General features: G+C 44.6%; 1 pseudogene; it reads right to left on the reverse strand.

Annotated features, from left to right (window-relative positions):
* Window positions 1-40: 40 nt before the first annotated feature.
* Window positions 41-2430, reverse strand: LOC146692559 (uncharacterized; annotated as a pseudogene).
* Window positions 2431-20292: the final 17862 nt, after the last annotated feature.

Genomic DNA, 20292 nt, shown 5'->3' on the forward strand with positions numbered 1-20292 from the left:
AAAGTTCTCTTTGCAGACCACCCTGTGACCAAACCGCAGGTCACAATTGCAGCACTCCATCCATGTGTGATCTGTCTTCAGCAGATCCAGCAACACTGCCAGAGACGTCCTGGTATTTTTTGGAGTTGTGAAAGAAACGGTCCAGGAACAGGTCACTCAGCCGGTCGTAGCGGGCATGCTCCATTTTGCTCTCCTGCGACCTTCTCTCCTCAGTCTCCCTTTGTTGCTGCATGTCCTCCCTGATGAGGTTCAACAGCTCGTCATCCCGATCCCGTTTCCTCTTCCTTCCTGTTGCCGGTGACTGACTGTCTTCCTCATCAGTGTCAGATTCCGCTAAGTTTTGGTCACCCACTGCTGAACTTGGCCCTGGAGTGTCCTCAGGGAGAGTGGACAGTAGGACAGGAGGCCTAATGGAAGGCCTCTCTCCTATTACCTTGTCCATGAGGGCAAACCAGGGCCAAGTGGCAGCAGTGGGCTTCCCACTTACACCTTCTCCTGACCCTGGATACTTGCAATCCTAAAGGCAGGGGAAATTTAAAAAAAGGACAGTTGACAAATGATAACACCACCACAACTCTTAGTAGGTGTACATTTACTAACTTGTGTCCTCATGACTTATCTTCTTGAGAGCAACATACTTTGTATTTTGCCTTTAGGTTATCCCACTTTTTTCTTGCCTGTAAGGGGGTGACTGTCCCCTGCAGGCCCATCTTCTCCAGGATAGTCCTGATCACACCCAAAAAATAAGAGAAGACTGAAACCTTGGCAACTATGTTAATCCCTAAATCCAAACGTTTGCACAGCAGAACACCATTGGAATACCGTCTGGTTTGTTCTTGTACCTCCATGCCACAGTGGCAGAATTCTTCACACCAGAGGTGGTCATTTTTGCCTCGCAATTTGATGAGGAGAGTCGTAAGTGGCAATATGTAAGTGGCAATGCATGACAAACTGCTGGAGCCACCATACTACTTCACGTGCAATCTTTCATGGAGATTCTATAAATTATAAGCTAACCATAGGCATATGCCCAGAGACTACCAACAGAACCGCTACGAGGGTTCAACTTTGTAACACCAGGTTTCCAAGTACCTCTCCCGCTGTCACGCCCGATTCGCCCGCCATTGTTCTGCTCAAAAATTCTTCTTCTGGTTCAGAATTTATGCGACACCGCAATGAATCCTGGGATATAGTAGGACACGAATTATAATTTGGGACCAATCCGTAAAATTCGGGGCAAAGTAGGACGCATTTGTTGCCACATTTTGAGTACTCTTTGAATTCGGACAGCCTTCGTCACGTTGCTGTGACGTCATTGCATCCAAACATGGCATTTTAAGCATCCTTCCCCTGAATTTGGACACAGCCTTCATCTGCCCGTTAGTCTATCTGCTGAGTTCAATGTCAAGTCAGCTTCCTTGTGATTTTTTCCTGTTTCCTGTTTTACGTTGTCTCATGTGAGTGTATTCAGTTTTGCTTCCCCTGTCTCGTTAGCCCTAATTTATCCCAGCTGTGTCTTCCTCCTGTTTTCCATTCCCTGATTACTCCCCTGTGTATATAAGCCCTGTGTTTTTCTTTGTTCTCTGTTGGGTCGTCCCCTCATGCTGTGTGGTTTTCTCTCTGTGCGTCTTGGTTCCAGTTTTCTTAGTGTTTAGTATAAGTTTCTAGTTTAGTTTTGGTTTTTGCAAGTTTATCGTTTATGGAGTTTTTTCTGCTACTGCAATAAAAGCAACCTCTTTGAGTTTACTCTTCCGTCTGAGTGTCCTGCGTTTTGGATCCTACATCCTGCGTGCCACAGCCGGTTCATGACAGAATGACACGACCACACTACAGACCCAGCAGTTCTCGCTCCATCTGAAGAGCTCCGGGAGGACCTCATTCACTCCATGGATCAGCTATGCAACCAGTGGCTTGATTTTCCTGTGGAGGAGTATCGTTGCGCTGTAGCTAGCCAGCTACAGCGATTGATTTCTGGTCTGCCCTGGCTACTGAATTCTCTCCACCCGCTTATACAGGACTTTCTTCTTAATTCACTGCATCTCCACCCCCCAACTGCAACCGCTCACCTGCCCAGCCTGCCGGAAGATTTGCTACCAGGTCTGCCAGAGGACTCGCAGCACAAACTGTCGGACAAAACTCCACCCAGTCAGTCGCCTCCTCCTTCTGCCCAGAGAAAGTGGCGGTCACGCCACCATCAAGCTCCGGTGGTCAGTAAAAGTGACTATTTTACGCACGCTCAGCCCACGAACAGCCAGCTCATGCCAGCACAGGCTTTTTACAAAGCACTGGGAGTAATAATTGTTCCACCTAGCATCTCCACACCTCAGTAGGAGCAGCCACATCAGAACTGCTCCACATCACCAACAGCTTCCCCTGCTGCTCCCGCTCCTTCTTCCAGGAGGAAGCGACGTTCACGCCACCGGCAGTCATCAACAGATGCCGTGAGTCAGAAAGACGTGTTCATTTAGCTCCTTCCGAGCCTGGACTTACAAACCCTGAGGCAGCCATTCCTGAGCCAATGAACTCTATGACAGCTAACTCAGGTTTTGTCAAAATAGAAATCGTAGATTCAGAGACTATTTCTTCCCAGGCCACGTTTTCCGGCTCCATTGATTTTAAAGGTCTTTTTCATGTTCCTTCCGAGCCCAGGAATATAATAACACAGAGTTAATGCCGGCTCCGAGACTGTTTCCGTTAAGACTGTTACTGCTGTTAAAGAACTGGTTTTTCCAGAGATTGTAATTTTTTCCATTCCCTGATTACTCCCCTGTGTATATAAGCCCTGTGTTTTCCTTTGTTCTCTGTTGCGTCGTCCCCTCATGCTGTGTGGTTTTTGCCTCTGTGCGCCTTGGTTCCAGTTTTCTTTGTGTTTGGTATAAGTTTCTAGTTTAGTTTTGGTTTTTGCAAGTTTATCATTTATGGAGTTTTTTCTGCTACTGCAATAAAAGCAGCCTCTTTGAGTTTACTCTTCCATCTAAGTGTCCTGTATTTTGGGTCCTACATCCTGCGTGCCACAGCCGGTTCATGACAAATACTGTAGGAACAACAAGTAAGCCTGCAGTGCAAGAGCTAAGTGCTCTAATGGGGTGATACGGTACTGTAAGGTCCCTAAGATAAGATGGGGCCTGATTATTTAAGACCCTATATGTGATGAGCAGGATTTTGAATTCAATTCTGGATTTAAGAGGGAGTCTACAAAGGGAAGTCAATATAGGAGAAACAGACACTCTGGACTGGTTACCAGTCTGACGCAGGGCTAGGTTAAATTAACAACAGTGAAATTCGATTCAGACTTGCTGGTTATCCTGTTTAGATGCCATCTTGGGAACGGCAGTGTTTTGCTTTAGTTCCACCTAATAAGTCTTTAATCGTTCACCCAGAAGGTCAGCGACTTAACAGGAGATCAGAGCTGCTGTCTGCTATCCTTTCTGTTGGTCAGTCTTGAAGTGATAATTATATGCAGCTTTGTTTCAAAGCAGCACGACTTCTTTGCATATCGACTGACAGAAACGTTTTAAATTTTCATTTGATTTTATCATCGAGCATGCAGTGACAATTTCAAACTGATTTCAGCTCACTTTTTACATGAATGATGAGGTTGATCTACATGGGGATCTAATTTGTCCTGTATATAAAGATTCCTTTATTATTTCACACATACTGGCTTTTCCCCTTGCTGCCCCCCTTGTGTTATATTCCATGAAGTCTTGTTGTGCTCATGTCACCCCCTTTATAAACCTTGGAAGATAATTATCAAATACCAACACTGCTGGAAACAACCTTTCTGCTCAGATTTTTCCTGTCCTTTGCCCATCAGAATTCATCCATTGAAGCAATAGGCAACAAAGACAGGCAACATTAAAGGGAAGAAATGGACAGCAGACATGAATGTTGAGGAGAGACATGAAAAGACACGAGTTAATGGAAGCTGAAAGAAAATGCAGAAAAAAAGGATGGTGAAGAAATGCGGGAGGAGACGATCTGATGTCAGCGGAGAGCAGGCGAGGGAGCTCATTACTGCAGGAAAGATGACCTCCGTGACTCTTGACGGTAGCTGAGGATGATTGAGCCTCCATGTTAGAGCCACTTACGCTGGAGGAAATCCCATGCAGGCGCAGTGTGGGACTCAATCAGGAAGGTCCTTCTATTACATTTCAAAGTGTGTGTGGGGGTAAAACTGCCCGTCAAATGTCCTCCATCAGAAACCTCTCAGTATGCAAATCTGGAAAAATCATAGAAATTCACACAGTATTGTCAGTCTCTTTGTAACCTGTCAAATGACAAGGAGCATGGCAAAAATTAATTTACTGCAGTAAAAGCTTGCCACCATGTTCAACGAATTTCCCTCTTCATTCACATTTTATTTTAGATTTGATTTGATTTGGTAGTAGAAACCGGTGAGTGTGGAAGTCAGAGGGTGTAACAGGCTTTGGTTGAAGGGTCTCCCAGCTGCTCTCGGCCCCATTTCCTTCCATTTATCACCTTACCCTTCCCGGTCCCGGTCCTACAACCCTACCTGCTCACACACAGTGCTATCCATCTATGGCTTATCCTCTGTGAGTGTTTCTGTTTTCTAGCCTTTTAGCAGTCTTATTGTAAAACTCTGGGAATCAGTTTATCTATTCCATGTCCAATTTTGCTTCTGCCAAAGCAGATTAAAAAAACATGTTATAGAAGTATGAAAAAATGATGCTCTTACGCACTCCTGAATGAGTAAAATACACTAGAGTAAAATAGATCACTGTCTTGTAGTTTACTAGTCACTACTGTTTGTATCTTCTGCTGTGTTTTTACAACCCGCTGTTTCACACAGGTGGGAAAAATATAAAAAGGGAGAGAGTCTGGGATCGATTCAGACATAGGGCTGAAACCTGTGTGAGAATTTTACATTAATAAAGATTTTAGAACAAACCAGAGTTGCGAAAGATGAGAGAATAATCTAAAGCAGATAACATTGTGCTCAACAAACAGGTTAAAAAATCACAAATCACTGCACCTATTTCCCATTGTCCTACCAAAATAAAGAGCAATCGCTGAAATTAAAGTTACTTTAGAAAGTGCTTCGAAATAACTAAAGCTATTAGTGCTGAGAGACATTTAAAGGTGGTTACAAGTGTGGAGGCTTGGTTTGGCTTTGACACAGATGTTTGTTCAGGAGCTGTAGACATCAAAGTTAGTGTCATTGTTTTCAGCACGACAAATAACCATGGCAACTGGAGAAAACATCAGAAAAACTGAGAGCAGATGGGATTTTCACCAGCTGCTTCATTTTACTGGTTTAAGTGTGGAGAAAAACTGTCCCAAACACAAATCCAAGTAAAATGAGAACGTTCTTCCACGCAAATGGAGCGTCCTCCTAGGAAAAGACAACAGCAAAAGTGTGATTGAGTTAAACTGCCAGACAACCTGGAGAGATTTTGTCACGAAGAGTTTCCTGTTCAGGTTTAATTCACTGAAGTACATATAAATAAATAATGAGATGCTTCATCACTAAAACATCTGGCTTCAGAAACGAGGACTGTTAATCACATCTCACAGTAAAAAAAACAACCCATAAACACAGACATCCAGAGGAAAGACGAGTTAACTTCTGTGCTCCTCGTGTATTATTCAGGCTGAGAGTGGATGAAAGCTCTGTTTGCTCAGACAGGTAGAAGGAATGAAAGCTACTGACAGCGAGCGGTATTGATTACTATTTGGGGGCAAGAGGGAGCGCAAGACTTTTCACTTTAAGGTCCTCTGACTTGCCTGCAAATTATGTTTGACAGGATTTAAAAGTCCTGATGTGAAACTTAACTGATCAGAAACAACAAGTCTTCTGCAGCAACATTTTCAGTATGAAAGATTCTCACTCTTGTACTTTGAGGATTTTTCCTAAAACTTCTAATAAGACTAAAGGCTTTTAAGGTAATGACCTTATAGTACCATATCACTCCATTAGAGCACTTTGCTTTCACACTGCAGGCTTACTTGTTGTTCATAGAGTATTTAAAAGCAGAATGGGAGGCAGAGCCTTCAGCTTTCAGGCCCCTCTCCTGTGGAACCAGCTCCCAGTTTGGATTCAGGAGACACCCTGAGTGTGGTTTTTTTTTTTCATTTTCTTCTTAATTTCTGGCTCTCTTTTACAGGGTGTCTTCATCGTTTTCTTCCTCCCCTCACCCTAAACTGATGATGGCAGATGGCCATCCCTCACTGAGGTTTTTTGAAGTTTTTCCTTCCTACTATTGCCAAGTGAAGCAGACAGTCAGCAAAAGCAAAAGAATTCAAGAGAATCAAAATTCAAAAGCAGGCAAGATGCCAAAAACTCACCAAAAAGAAGTTGTTGTTTTTTTCAGTGAGGCTTTCTCTCAGTGATTTATGAAATGAGTTTAAAGGCAGCTGAAGAATGGTTCCTTTCTCCCATTCCAACTCTGTGAAGTGCTGTTTGGCGGAGGACTGATGCCTCCATCTATCTTTGAGCCACAGCTGACTCAAACTTGCTGTGTCACATTTCCCTCCATACAAAAAAACTAAACAAGAACAATAAAAAAACAAGTTTCTTTCTTATTCATCTGAAATCTGCATAATTTGTGGTCATCCTGAAAAATCTCCCCTTTAGATAAAGAGCATCAGGTGATGCATGACAACAGGTGAAAGTGACAACTATTGTAAACTAAAGCAAGACAAAGTAGAGTTTAATATCTAATAAGACCATTTTAAAAATACGTTTTATTCTAAAAGCTTGCTCAGGACTTCCTTTCCGCTTTCACCAACATGTGTTTTCTTTCACTCTCCGAAGTGGGTGTTGTGTCGTATTCATTGTCTGCACCTGAACACTGAATGACGTTGCCGTTTTCGTTCGCTTGGCAATAGGTTTTAATCCTTGGGGAAATTTATTTGTGTTTACATGTTTCTTAATCCTTTCTGCTCTTGTAGCAACAAAGAACAATTTCCTCCCTACATGTCTGAGTCACATTTTATCTGCAGCCACTAAATTAGATTTGGACCTTTTGTGTGTAATCTGATGTTGTGCCAACATCTTGTCTCAGCGAACCATGCCCTCTGACTTCTGCTGAGATGCTTTCTCCACATTCATTCCTGATCTAGAGTTAAAAGCATGACTCAGACATGAGTTTGGCCAATGGAAAAGATGGAAAGAAATGGAAAGTTCAGCAATCGAGTCTTCATTTCTGTTGCATCTCTAATGAATTTTCCAGCTGTTCCTCAACAGCAGGACAAGAAACCATGTTCCAAGTGGACAGCAAATGGGCGGCAAAAAAGAGAAAACCCAAATCAAGCAAAGCAGAAGTTAAAACAAACCAAGGAAAAAAAGCACAGAAACCAAGTCTCATCAAAAACAGAAAGAAATCACCCGCTTTGCTTCAGTGCTGCACACGATGAAAGGGAAATAATTTATTTAGATAAAAAGCACTTACTACAAACCCTGCAGGCCTAACCAGACTGGATTTGGAGCAAGCAAGCAAGCAATTTATTTATATAGCGCTTTCAGATCAGCCATCAGCTGAACACAAAGTGTTGTACACTTGACATGCCAAACATGATACATTGAGCATGTTAAAAACAAATGAGAAAAAATAGTAATAATAATATAAGATAAGTAAAATATATATATTTTAAAAAAACACATTTAAAACAATAAAATCAGCACATTAGATTAAAACAATAAAATCAGGGTCAGACTGTGTCATCAGAATCAGAATCGTGTTTATTGGCCAAGTATACAGTATGTGCAGACACATACAGGGAATTTGGTTCCCGTAGATGGTGGCTCTCAAGCACAGCAATGTAAATATCACACACACACACACACACACACACACACACACACACACACACACACACACACACACACACGTCTATATATACACATTACACATACACACACAAAGCTGTGTAAACCAACTATAAATAACGAATCTAAACCTATATGCATAAAATACAGAAATGAATGAGGTGGAATGAATAGTCATAAGCCAAAGAGTAAAAATGGGTTTTAAGACGTGTTTTAAAAGTGGACAGTGAAGGGGCCTCTCTAATGTGCTGGGAAAGATTGTTCCACAGATTAGGAGCAACAATAGAGAAGGCCCTATCCCCTCTGAGCTTTCTCTTGGACCTGGGTACCTCCCAGGTCAAAGACCATGACAGCTGCTGCTGTCAGTGTGCTGACGTCATAATCCTAAAGAGCCTGGCTGTAAAATAACAGGACACCAATCAACAGCAGACATGTCGAGACCAGACATGCAGATGGAAACCTACAGGGGGACACTTAAAGGTCCTCATAAGCTGCGAGAGCACACTCCTATAAACACACATATGTAGAGTATTACACCGAGGCCTGGTACTGCTGCAAAACTCCAATGACAGTGATTTGAATTTTGAACTTTATCCACTGAGTTTTCTGAGCCTCCACTCCAGTGACAGCTTGAACCTGAGGTAGAATTAGTTAAAGGTGATGCTGATTTTGGTCAGCTGAGGTTCAGAAACATCACTTTCGTTCTATTGCTATGAAAAGTTAAAAGTACAACGCTTAATGTGAGACATGTGAGTCGTGCAAAAACAGCTGCATTTATTATTATGAGTCTTTTTAAATGAGTTGCCTATTTTTGGTGAAGTGCTTCATCCATCTAATGACTCCATCAGTTTGTGTTGTGGTTGTTGTTCAGTCGGGATGTGTTGTCCTCTGACTCACAGTTAAAGCACTGGCTTCTATATCTTTCAGTCTTCTTCCCCCTTGGCTCTGCATTTACTGCAAACACCTCCAGTTTTCTAACAAATGAAACCTCTCTCCTGATGCCCCCCACCAACCTCCCCACCTTCGTATTTACTCCCCCTAACACCATCTTTTGATTCATGGTTACAGCATGTAGCTTTGGTGCTCCACAGCAGCTTTTATAGCTGCAACTGCATCAGATAAAAAGGAGAATTTTTTTTCTTTATACTTTTTCACTTTCCTGATTCCAGGTCGTAACTCCAATCACTCCCTTTTTTGAGACTGGTGCATCATTTTATTGGTTGGTCTGATGTGAGGCTCTATTATATCACCAGTTTTTCCAGGACGGCCTCCACTCCACCAGAAAGACTGAAAAATTAAGAAAATGAGCAGGAACGAGAGGGCGCACACAGCACGAGTCTCTGTATTGTCACCGAGCTGCAGGTAGACATGGATGAGGAGCGACATTTATTCATTAAAACAGCACACATGGTGTTATTTGAGGAACACTGTGACGAACCAGAGGCACTGGGGTGCCATTAATTATCTTCTTGCCATCTGATCTGAGATGATGGAAAATCTCAGTTTAATATGAACCAGTTTAATGAACTCCTGACAGAATACCATCTATTTTTGGTATACATGCAAGTATGAACTATGTTTTGTGCTTTGACTGGATAGACAGATTGTTAAATTATGCTGCACCATTATTTGCCATTGCTTGGCTCACTGGCACGGTCACCTGTAGTTTGTCTGGAAGACACCGACTGGTCTTCAAACACTCAACAATTATTATTTGAGCGTTAGTGAAACTGTGAAACAGGAAATGGAAACTGTTTACCTTCAAAGTAAAAGTTGTGCCGCTGTAAATGTGTTGGCTGAAGCAAGTTGGCATGTGCTGTTCAAACTACCATCAACCATGGCCATCTGACAGATCAAAGCAATTGCTAAGAGATTTTGGTGCAATATTGTCATTGCACCCGTTTTCACCCAGAGACTGTGAGCAACCTCCAGCAACCACGTACCAGCCAGCTGGAAAACCTGTGTGACAGATCAAATTTAGATAACACCGTTTTGTTTTAATGTGGAGACTCGTGGAACTTTATATTTGCACCTTCTACGGCAGAGCTGGCCAACCTTTAAGCCGAAAGCAATAACTCAACAAACTGTGTGCGTCTGAGACTGTGTGCTTACTGACTCACAGCACAGCTGTGGAACATTCACATTAAATCATGACTAATGCATAAAGTGATTTGTGCTTATGAGAAGGTTGCAGCACAATGAGTTTGCTGTCCTCTCCTTCTCTCCAGTGCTCCTCAGACGCTGCCCTTTTCTGCCTCTGCAGCAGGTGACTGAGCAGTACTCTTCTCATCAAGACCAGCAGTACAAAGGTCAAGAGACAAGGTGCGGTCAGTGCCAGTGTGGGCCATTAAGCAGCACTCTGACAGTGTGTGGCCACTTGTCTCTGCAGGTCGGTGGGGTGGGAGGTCCCATTAGCTTTCCTTTTACTCTCTTTGTACTTTGTATATATATATATATATATACGTGCGCGCGCGCGTGTGTGTGTGTGTGTATTGCTTTCAGAAATATTGATTATTTCTGCAGATGTATTGTGCAGCAGGACAATGACCCCAAACATACAGCCAAAGTCATTAAGGACTATCTTCAGCATAAAAAAGAACAAGAAGTACTGTAAGTGATGGTATGGCCCCCACAGAGCCCTCCCCTCAACATCATCGAGTGTGTCTGGGATTACACAAAGAGACAGAAGTGAGGAAGCCGACATCCACAGAAGATCTGTGGTTAGTTCTCCAAGATGTTTGGAACAACCACCAGCCGAGTTCCTTCAAGTGTACCTAGAAGAAGGCAAAGGCTGGTCACACCAAATATTGATTTCATTTAGATTTCTCTTTTGTTCATTCACTGCATTTTGTTGATTGCTGAAAATAAATGATTAACACTTCCATTTTTGAAAGCATTCTCTGCTTACAGCATTTTGTCTCACCTGCCTAAAGCTTTTGCACAGTACTGCATGTATTCCTCCAAACAAACCGTCTGTGTAGCCCAAAAAATGCAGATTATTAAAGCGGCTTGAATACAAGCTTTTATATCACCTTTTAAAAAAAAATGCATTTTGATTTTCATTGACTGCTAAGTTAAGGAGCTCAAAGATGTCCTCGCAGACACCCTGAACACCTCTTGGAGTGAAGCAGCTCTCCCCACATGCTTCAAAGCTCTCACCATATTATCTCCCATGCCGTCATGATTCACTGACTTCTGCAGACCCCTAAACCTGCTGACCCCCATCATCAGAAAGGGTTTTGAAAGGATAGTCACACCTCCCTCTCCAGACATGTCAGGCCAACAGGTTGACTGATAATGATGATGTAATTTCCTTTGCCCTCCACTCAGCCCTCACCCGTCTGGACACAAAGAGACAGCAATGATAATGACACAAACTTCTGTGGCTGAGTGTGCACAGTGTCACAGACGGCCTCTCCTAAATGTAAAACACTGCAAAGCAACGCCTCTACTTCCTCTGCAAAATGAGGAGAGCGAGACCCCGGACGCCCATCTTGTGCTTCTTCTACCGAGACACCACTGAAAGCATCCTGACCAGCTGCATCACTGTGAGGTTTGGAAACTCCACTGCCTCCAACTGCAGGACCCTGCAGAGTGCTGTAAGTACAGCAGGAAGGATGATTGGTGGCTTACTCCTCTCCCTCCTGGAAATCTCCAACTCCTGCCTATCCTGCAAAGCAGTCAACACTGTTGGCGACTCCACCCACCGCCCCACATTTTTTTCAGTCTCCTGCCCTACAGAGGAAATACTGGAGCCCGTGTGTGTGTGTGTGTGGGCTTTTTTAAAGTGTACGTATTATTGTGTGTTTGTTTCTTTCCAAAGTTAATAACTGAACTGACCAATGAAATCTGACAGCCCCAAACATTAGTTTCCTTCAGGGGATTTTAATGGCCTCTCTGCCTCATTACCTGAAACAATAAATATCACCAAAGAGGGTTGGGAAAGGAGATGGGTCTGCCCCAGCTTCCTCTGACACTGCGAGGTCAGGATTTATTGGAGGAAAGATAGAGATTTGTATGTTTTTTGGATTCAAATGTAATAAGACCCCATAAAAACCAGCGGATATTAAAAGGCAGTCAGTACAACAGCTACAGTTATATGGGGTTTCTATGGCTGTAATAAGAGATAGTGATAGATCTCTCTATTTTGACTTCCCTCCACACATGAATCCAAATAGAAACACTACTGACTGATGCCTTTCCTGATTGGCTCACCGGGTGCAAGACAGGAACGATTTCATAATTCTGTCATTGTTTTATGTTGTGGAGTCACTGAGTGCAATGTTACATAATATCTGTGACAAATTATTTTTAAAGATTTTAGCCTTGATCAGACTGGACAGAGCACAGAGAGCAGACAGGAGAGCAGGGAGAGTCGAGGCGGAATGACAAACCCAGGCCTCCAATAGCCTCAAGAACACGTGTTCAACCTCGTGTGCTATAGTAGTACGCTGGTAGGGATGGGAAAGGATAAGAATTTAGCGATTCCCATTCCATTATTTATATTAGTTATCGATTTGATTCCTTATCGATCGTTCTCATTGGCTTAGTTTTGAGAATCACCACCATTGGTGGGCGGCATATCAAAGACATTACAGTCAAATTAATTACATGCTGTGTACAGGAACAGAGCAAAGAAAAATCTGGAGCACAAAAATCCACAAATTCAAAAAGCTATTTAAAAGCCACTTTTAAATGGCTTTTTGGATGAAACATAAAGATTTGTATGTTCTTTTGGCCAGTCAGACCACAAGGCAGGACTCTGGGGCTGAGGCCTCCCACCCGAAGAACAGGTACGGGTGCAGAGGTGGTCTGGGTCTTCCTTCCTTGCAGTAAAAAACAGAGAAATGAGGAGTAAAAACCTGTGAGCTTGAGCCAGGGGTTGAAATTTGGTGGTTAAAAAGCTGCTTCCTGAGCTAGAAATTTTTGAAATTTTAAATCAAGTGGCTAATGGGATTTTTTTTTAAACACTCAAACGCACTTTTTGACTCTTGCTTGCACATTTAAACATTCTTACAGTTACCTGCAGCACCATGATTCATCATTTACATCATTAAAGCATGCACACTACAAATGCCCGCACTGGCACGGTGCTGGTTGCTGCATTTGCATTGGGAGAAAGCCAGCTACATTTAATACCTACTGCACAACAAATATATTTACCCTGCCATCCTCATAGTTTGACTCTGTGCTTGCATTCTGTCCCTCAGAAGGAAGCGGGGCCACATATCCTCAGGTTTGTGTGCACCCACTGACTCCAAAGCGAGATGAGAACGGCTGGTGTTGCATTGACCTGTAACGCCTTGTCAAATCAGGCCACTTTAACACACACACACACACACACACACACACACACAGAGAGAGAGAGAGAGAGATCCTCTGTCAGTGTGATTAGCACTCTTTGACTTTTAATCAGTTTAATTAGGCAGCTGAAAAGGCCAGACTGTGGTTTGCTGGTCAGATGAACGAGCAGGTCCGGTCGCCCTTTCTCTGCTCATTAAAAGCAGCCCTGATGGATTCAGTTTTTAAACCTGCAGCGATAACGGTTCATGGCTCCAGCGTGATGGTTCAATCTCTGCAGTCGGTCCTGGTCACCAGATGCAGCCACACATAATGAGGACAGAAGATGCAGATCCTGCATTGTCTGATGACAGAATTATTTCTTTTCCTGGCAGGAAGCCCTCAGAGTCCCCGCCGCCTGTTACAGGCACCCTGTGGAGTTTCCTTTTAAACCAGTCAGTAAAAGCAGATCTTTGTCTGCAGCAGCAAGTCACACAACACTGTTCTTGTCGCCGTAATTGCTGTATTGTGAATGGATTTTTTTTTTTATTAGCTTAAAACATTTTTGTGTCTTGTTTCTACAAAGACTTCATCTATCAGTTTTCTTTCTTTTCAGGAAAGAATTTAGAACCAATGCAAAGAGCTGATGTCAACATTTAGACCTGTGCTGCTGTGTTAATGGTAGGACTTCTTTGAGCAGTCTTGTAGGAATGGATCAGTCAGCGATGAAGAGTAACATGTTCTAGCTTTATAGAGGACTTTCTTATAAAGCAAAATACCATTTCGTCTCCAGCTTATGAGTTAACTGCATTAGGCTGCGTGTGTGAGAGTTACAGGGAGTGCAGAATTATTAGGCAAGTTGTATTTTTGAGGGATAATTTTATTATTGAACAACAACCATGTTCTCAATGAACCCAAAAAAACTCATTAATATCAAAGCTGAATGTTCTTGGAAGTAGTTTTCAGTTTGTTTTTAGTTTTAGCTATTTTAGGGGGATATCTGTGTGTGCAGGTGACTATTACTGTGCATAATTATTAGGCAACTTAACAAAAAACAAATATATACCCATTTCAATAATTTATTTTTACCAGTGAAACCAATATAACATCTCCACATTCACAAATATACATTTCTGATATTCAAAAACAAAACAAAAACAAATCAGCGACCAATATAGCCACCTTTCTTTGCAAGGACACTCAAAAGCCTGCCATCCATGGATTCTGTCAGTGTTTTGATCTGTTTACCATCAACATTGCGTGCAGCAGCAACCACAGCCTCACAGACACTGTTCAGAGAGGTGTACTGTTTTCCCTCCTTGTAAATCTCACATTTGATGATGGACCACAGGTTCTCAATGGGGTTCAGATCAGGTGAACAAGGAGGCCATGTCATTAGTTTTTCTTCTTTTATACCCTTTCTTGCCAGCCACACTGTGGAGTACTTGGACGCGTGTGATGGAGCATTGTCCTGCATGAAAATCATGTTTTTCTTGAAGGATGCAGACTTCTTCCTGTACCACTGCTTGAAGAAGGTGTCTTCCAGAAACTGGCAGTAGGACTGGGAGTTGAGCTTGACTCCATCCTCAACCCGAAAAGGCCCCACAAGCTCATCTTTGACGATACCAGCCCAAACCAGTACTCCACCTCCACCTTGCTGGCGTCTGAGTCGGACTGGAGCTCTCTGCCCTTTACCAATCCAGCCACGGGCCCATCCATCTGGCCCATCAAGACTCACTCTCATTTCATCAGTCCATAAAACCTTAGAAAAATCAGTCTTGAGATATTTCTTGGCCCAGTCTTGACGTTTCAGCTTGTGTGTCTTGTTCAGTGGTGGTCGTCTTTCAGCCTTTCTTACCTTGGCCATGTCTCTGAGTATTGCACACCTTGTGCTTTTGGGCACTCGGCTGGCAAAATCCCATCACCACCTCCTCGCGGTGCCAGCTGGAAACAACGACCCTCGGGAAGTTGGCTAACGGTGAGGGTCCTCGACGTCAGGTGGAGTGACGCGCCGGTCGATGTATTCCACAGTCACATCCCATGCAATGACGTCTCAAAAAGCTAGGGCGTCCCCCACAGGCGACGCGCGTCGTCCCCGCCTGAACGACGTGAGAAGTGGACAAAGGCTACCTGCTCATGGACGGAGTGGGCTGAAGAAGCAAGCCCAAATCCGCCTTGGAACCCTGAACATCGGAACAATGACCGGAAGAAGTCGAGAATTGGCTGACGCCCTCAAGACCCGCCGCATCGACATCGCGTGCATTCAAGAAACCAAGTGGAAGGGAGCGAAGGCACGGGACATTGGAGAAGGCTTCAAGCTTTTCTACAATGGCAACCGGGCCCAGAATGGAGTGGGCATAGTGGTGAGTCAAAAGCTCCGGGACAACGTGGTCGAAGTTACCCGCATATCGGATCGCATCATGTCAGTGAAGATCGACGCCGACCCGACCGTCCTACGGATTATCTCCTGCTATGCACCACAGACCAACTGCCCCGACGAGGAGAAGACAGAATTCTGGCGCGCCCTCGACGACCACCTGCAAACGATTAGCCCTGAGGAACACGTGGCGGTAGGCGGCGACCTAAATGGACATGTAGGCAAGGGGAGAGACGGATATCACCGATTCCATGGCGGCCAAGGATTTGGGACCAGAAACGACGACGGTTGCCGGGTACTGGACTACGCAGAGGCCCACGATCTTGCCGTGACCAACACCTTCTTCAAAAAGAAGCCGGCACACCTCATCACGTACTCCAGCGGCGGCAGAGACACCCAAATCGACTACTGGCTAGTCCGAAGACCCCATCTCAGCCTAGTCACGAACGTAAAAGTCATACCATCAACCAATATTGGTCCTCAACATCGGCTACTTGTGATGGATCTCCGACTCAACCTTGGCCAACGACGACGAAGAACACCAACCACGACGGTGGAGAAGATCAAGTGGTGGCGCCTCCCTGAGTGCAAACAGCAGCTTATGGATGCCCTTGAACACCTCGATGTGGACTCCAATGAGCCAGCGGACAAGGCTTGGGAGAACATCGCCAGTCAAATACGTGATGCAGCAGGCAACACCCTTGGGGCGACGAAGCCAGGGAAGCACTTCATCGACAAGCAAGTATGGTGGTGGAATGATAGCGTGCAGCAAACCATCAAGGAAAAGAAGTCGGCACTCAAAGTGTGGCTTCAATCCCGCAGCGATGGCGACTACCAGCAATACAGGGCCCTACGATCGGCCGCAAAGAAGGCGGTAGCAGCGGCAAAGGCATCGCACTATGACCAACTGTATGAAGAGTTGGACACGCCCGGAGGAGCGAACAAAATCTACCGCCTTGCCAGCAGCCGCCATCGAGCAACACAGGATATTGGCCAGGTCAAACACATCAAGGATGCCAACCATCAAACCCTCCGCGACCCGCCCGCCATCCTCAATCGCTGGAGTGAGTATTTCTCTGATATCTGCAACGTGGAGTTCCCTCACCAGCTAATCCACAGTGCCCCGCCCGTCCCAGGACCTGTCCCGCCAATCACCATCAAGGAAGTGGAAACAGCCGTTAAAAATATGAAGAATGGTAAAGCGACCGGACCAGACGACATACCAGCCGAAGTCTGGAAGCTGCTCGGGCGCCAAGGCGCCTTAGTCCTCGCCAGCCTGTTCAATAGCATCATCAGAGACGGGACCGTCCCAGCAGCCTGGTCAACCAGCATAACGGTGCCCATCTGGAAAGGGAAAGGCGATGTGGCTGAATGCTCCAACTACCGCCCGATCCGACTCCTAAGCCATACCATGAAGGTTTTCGAACGGATCATCGACGCCAGGATGCGAGAAATCGTCAACTTAACGCCCAACCAATGTGGCTTCATCAGGGGGCGTGGCACGACGGACGCCATCCATGCTGCCCGCCTGCTTTTGGAGAAGCACCGAGAGAAGTCCAAGACCATCCACATGGCCTTCCTCGACTTGGAAAAGGCGTTTGACCGTGTCCCACACGACCTCATCTGGCACTCCCTGCGATCACATGGAGTTCCTGAAGCCTACGTCAACTGGACAAAGCTCCTCTACCGACAAGTCACCAGCGTGGTCAGAAGCCCAGTGGGAACATCGCCGCCCTTTAACATCAATGTGGGCGTCCACCAAGGCTCGGCACTCTCCCCGCTGCTCTTCATCCTTTGCATGGACACTGCGACGGCAGATCTCCAGTCACCCCTCCCTCACCTCCCTGAGGCTCAACACCAACAAGACCGAATACTTAGAGGCTGGCCCCCAGACCGACGGCACGATCAGCGTCGATGGAGAAGATCTGGCGAAAGTACCTCATTTCAAATACCTCGGATCGATGATCAGCAATGACGGCGATATCCTACTAGATGTACGAGCCAGGATCAACGCAGCGTGGATGAAATGGCGCCAAGTCACCGGCGTCCTGTGTGACCGAAGAATGCCCAATCGCCTCAAGTCAAAGATCTACAAGAGTGTAGTGCGCCCCGTCGCCCTCTATGGATCCGAGTGCTGGCCAGCCACCGCAAAGCACGAACAAGCCCTTCACACGATGGAAATGCGGATGCTGCGATGGTGCCTAGGCCTGACACGATGGGACCACGTCATGAACACCGACGTTAGAAAGAGGATGGGTATCGCGCCAATCACAGATAAGATGCAAGAAGCGAGGCTGCGGTGGTACGGACATGTGGTACGGAGCGATGAGAACTCAGTGGTGAGAACAGCACTGCGGCTCAGCCCCCAAGGACGTCGACCTAGAGGCAGACCAAAGCGGAGATGGATGGACCGAATCAAGGACGACGTGAAGAAGATCGAAGCCGATCTGACCGACGCCCTTGACCGACCCAAGTGGAGACGACTTTGCAGAAAAGCGGACCCTGCAACCGAGCGGGAAAAACGCTAGGAGGAAGAAGTGCTTTTGGGCACTCCAGTGATGTTGCAGCTCTGAAATATGGCCAAACTGGTGGCTAGTGATGGCCCGCTTGAAGCTGAAGCTCCGGTGCGTGTGTCAAAAAAATCAACACACTGCTTCAGAAGCACTGTGTCGAAGCTTGATTCGTTTGGCCAGAGTCACGTGATCAGTGACGTCCGAAGCTTCATTTAGAACCTAACTGCTTCGGTGTCTGATTCAATGGTTTATAAGGAAGCGAATCATTCGCGGGATTGGTAGAGTGTTTTGATGGTGACAGATAGCGAACCACTGATCATTCTACTGAGAGATTTGGAGCCAGCGAGGAATAGAGGAGGTTCTGTTGTGTGGGAGAATTTTGAGTTGATTTTTGTCAATCGGGTGGGTTTTCCAACTTTGTGTTCTGGCCGTTTGCTTTTGTTTTGTGCGTGTTTATTATATCTGAAAACGGGAAAAAGGTAAAATGTCAAACATCTGCTTCCATAATATAAATATCATTAAATAACTTTAGAAAAACTTCCACTTGATTCTTTACATGTAATGTTGTAAAAATATATATTTTATTGTTTAATTAATCTGAAAATGTTAGTCTGCCAAATGTGCAGCAATTGAATTTATTTATTCTCTTTAGCTGATAGTTTGTGGGGCCCAGGTAGACTGTATAACTGCATCTCTACCAGTTTCTCTGCACTCCAGCCTCCTCTGTGCCATGTGAAGGGATCTTCCTTAAGGCAGGAGAAATTATCTCCACGAAAAGGAACAGGTTCGGCCATCGCACACTAGAACAAATTCTCTTTTTTAATAAAAATGGAAAAGGGTTACCTTAAATGCATCATGTTTTTAATTTGCAAGTTCATAAGCATTTTCCTTTTCCATTTCTCAATCAATTCTACCCCCAGGTCAAAAATATGTCTGGGAAAATTTCCCTAATATAATATTATTTATAAATACACCCGTCTGGCGATTAAATGCATACGTGCATGGAGGCAAGACCTCACAGCAGAAGCATACTCCATAATGTGTTGTACATTATTATATGTATATATTATATGTAACGTGGTATTTTTCAATTATTGTATTTACCAACATCAAGAAGTCACAAGCAAAGAAAGACCACACCATGGTGCATATTTAAACAAGGAGAGTTTACTGGTCAAAACTATTTATTAAACAAATAAAACACCACCAAAAAATACACGTTCAAACTAACACAACAGCGGCCCAATATCAGACAGAATTCCACTCTGTAGAGTGAGCAATCATAATGAAGCGGTTGGTTTTATTTTGTGGATTCAAGCTGCACTTCATATTTTTGGCCACCAGATGTCACCAGAGAGGACTGTGTTGAAAAGCTTTGCGTAATGAACCGTTTTTCAATACAAGCTTCAGTGCTTCAGAAAGCTTCATTTGGCCATCACTACTGGTGGCAAGTGGCATCTTGGCAGCTGCACGCTTGACTTTTCTCAGTTCATTGGCAGTTATTTTGCGCCTTGGTTTTTCCACACGTTTCTTGCAACCCTGTTGACTATTTTGAATGAAACGCTTGATTGTTCGATGATCACGCTTCAGAAGCTTTGCAATTTTGAGACTGCTGCATCCCTCTGCAAGATATCTCACTGTTTTTGACTTTTCTGAGCCTGTCAAGTCCTTCTTTTGACCCATTTTGCCAAAGGAAAGGACGTTGCCTAATAATTATGCACACCTGATATAGGGTGTTGATGTCATTAGACCACACCCCTTCTCATTACAGAGATGCACATCACCTAATATGCTTAATTGGTAGTAGGCTTTCGAGCCTATACAGCTTGGAGTAAGACAACATGCATGAAGAGGATGATGTGGACAAAATACTCATTTGCCTAATAATTCTGCACTCCCTGTATAGCTTGAAGTCCGCACGTTCGACCCAAGTTGAAATAGAGACTCTGGGTCCGTCGACCCCAGAGGGTTAATCAGAAAACCTTAAGTTGGCTAGTTATGTATTGGCTAATGTTTAAAGCTTTCACTTGAGCAAAGTAACTCATATTACTGCTTACCAACCAGAAGTTGCAAGGAGATTGTTGACGGAAGTGGCTCTGATGGGGCTAGTTAGCTGTGGTAGCTGGTGATAATTATGAGCCTATCGGCTAATGGCGAAAATAACAGAGGAAATCGGGATAGTAAGCCAATTTCTGTCTTAGCGCATTTGCGCCACTGTGCGTTTTTGTGGTCTTCTTTTGTGGATCTGTCAGTGAATTTTGGTGAGAGTGTGGTGAACCTTGCTGTTTGGAATCGGTGATAGCTCTGAAGGCTAAATAGCTTTTCTTAAG

The sequence above is a fragment of the Copadichromis virginalis genome, linkage group LG15 (genome assembly GCF_057382275.1).
Source record: "Copadichromis virginalis isolate Kocher_CV1m ecotype Utaka linkage group LG15, C_Virginalis_male_GT1.1, whole genome shotgun sequence".
NCBI classification, from domain to species: domain Eukaryota; kingdom Metazoa; phylum Chordata; class Actinopteri; order Cichliformes; family Cichlidae; genus Copadichromis; species Copadichromis virginalis.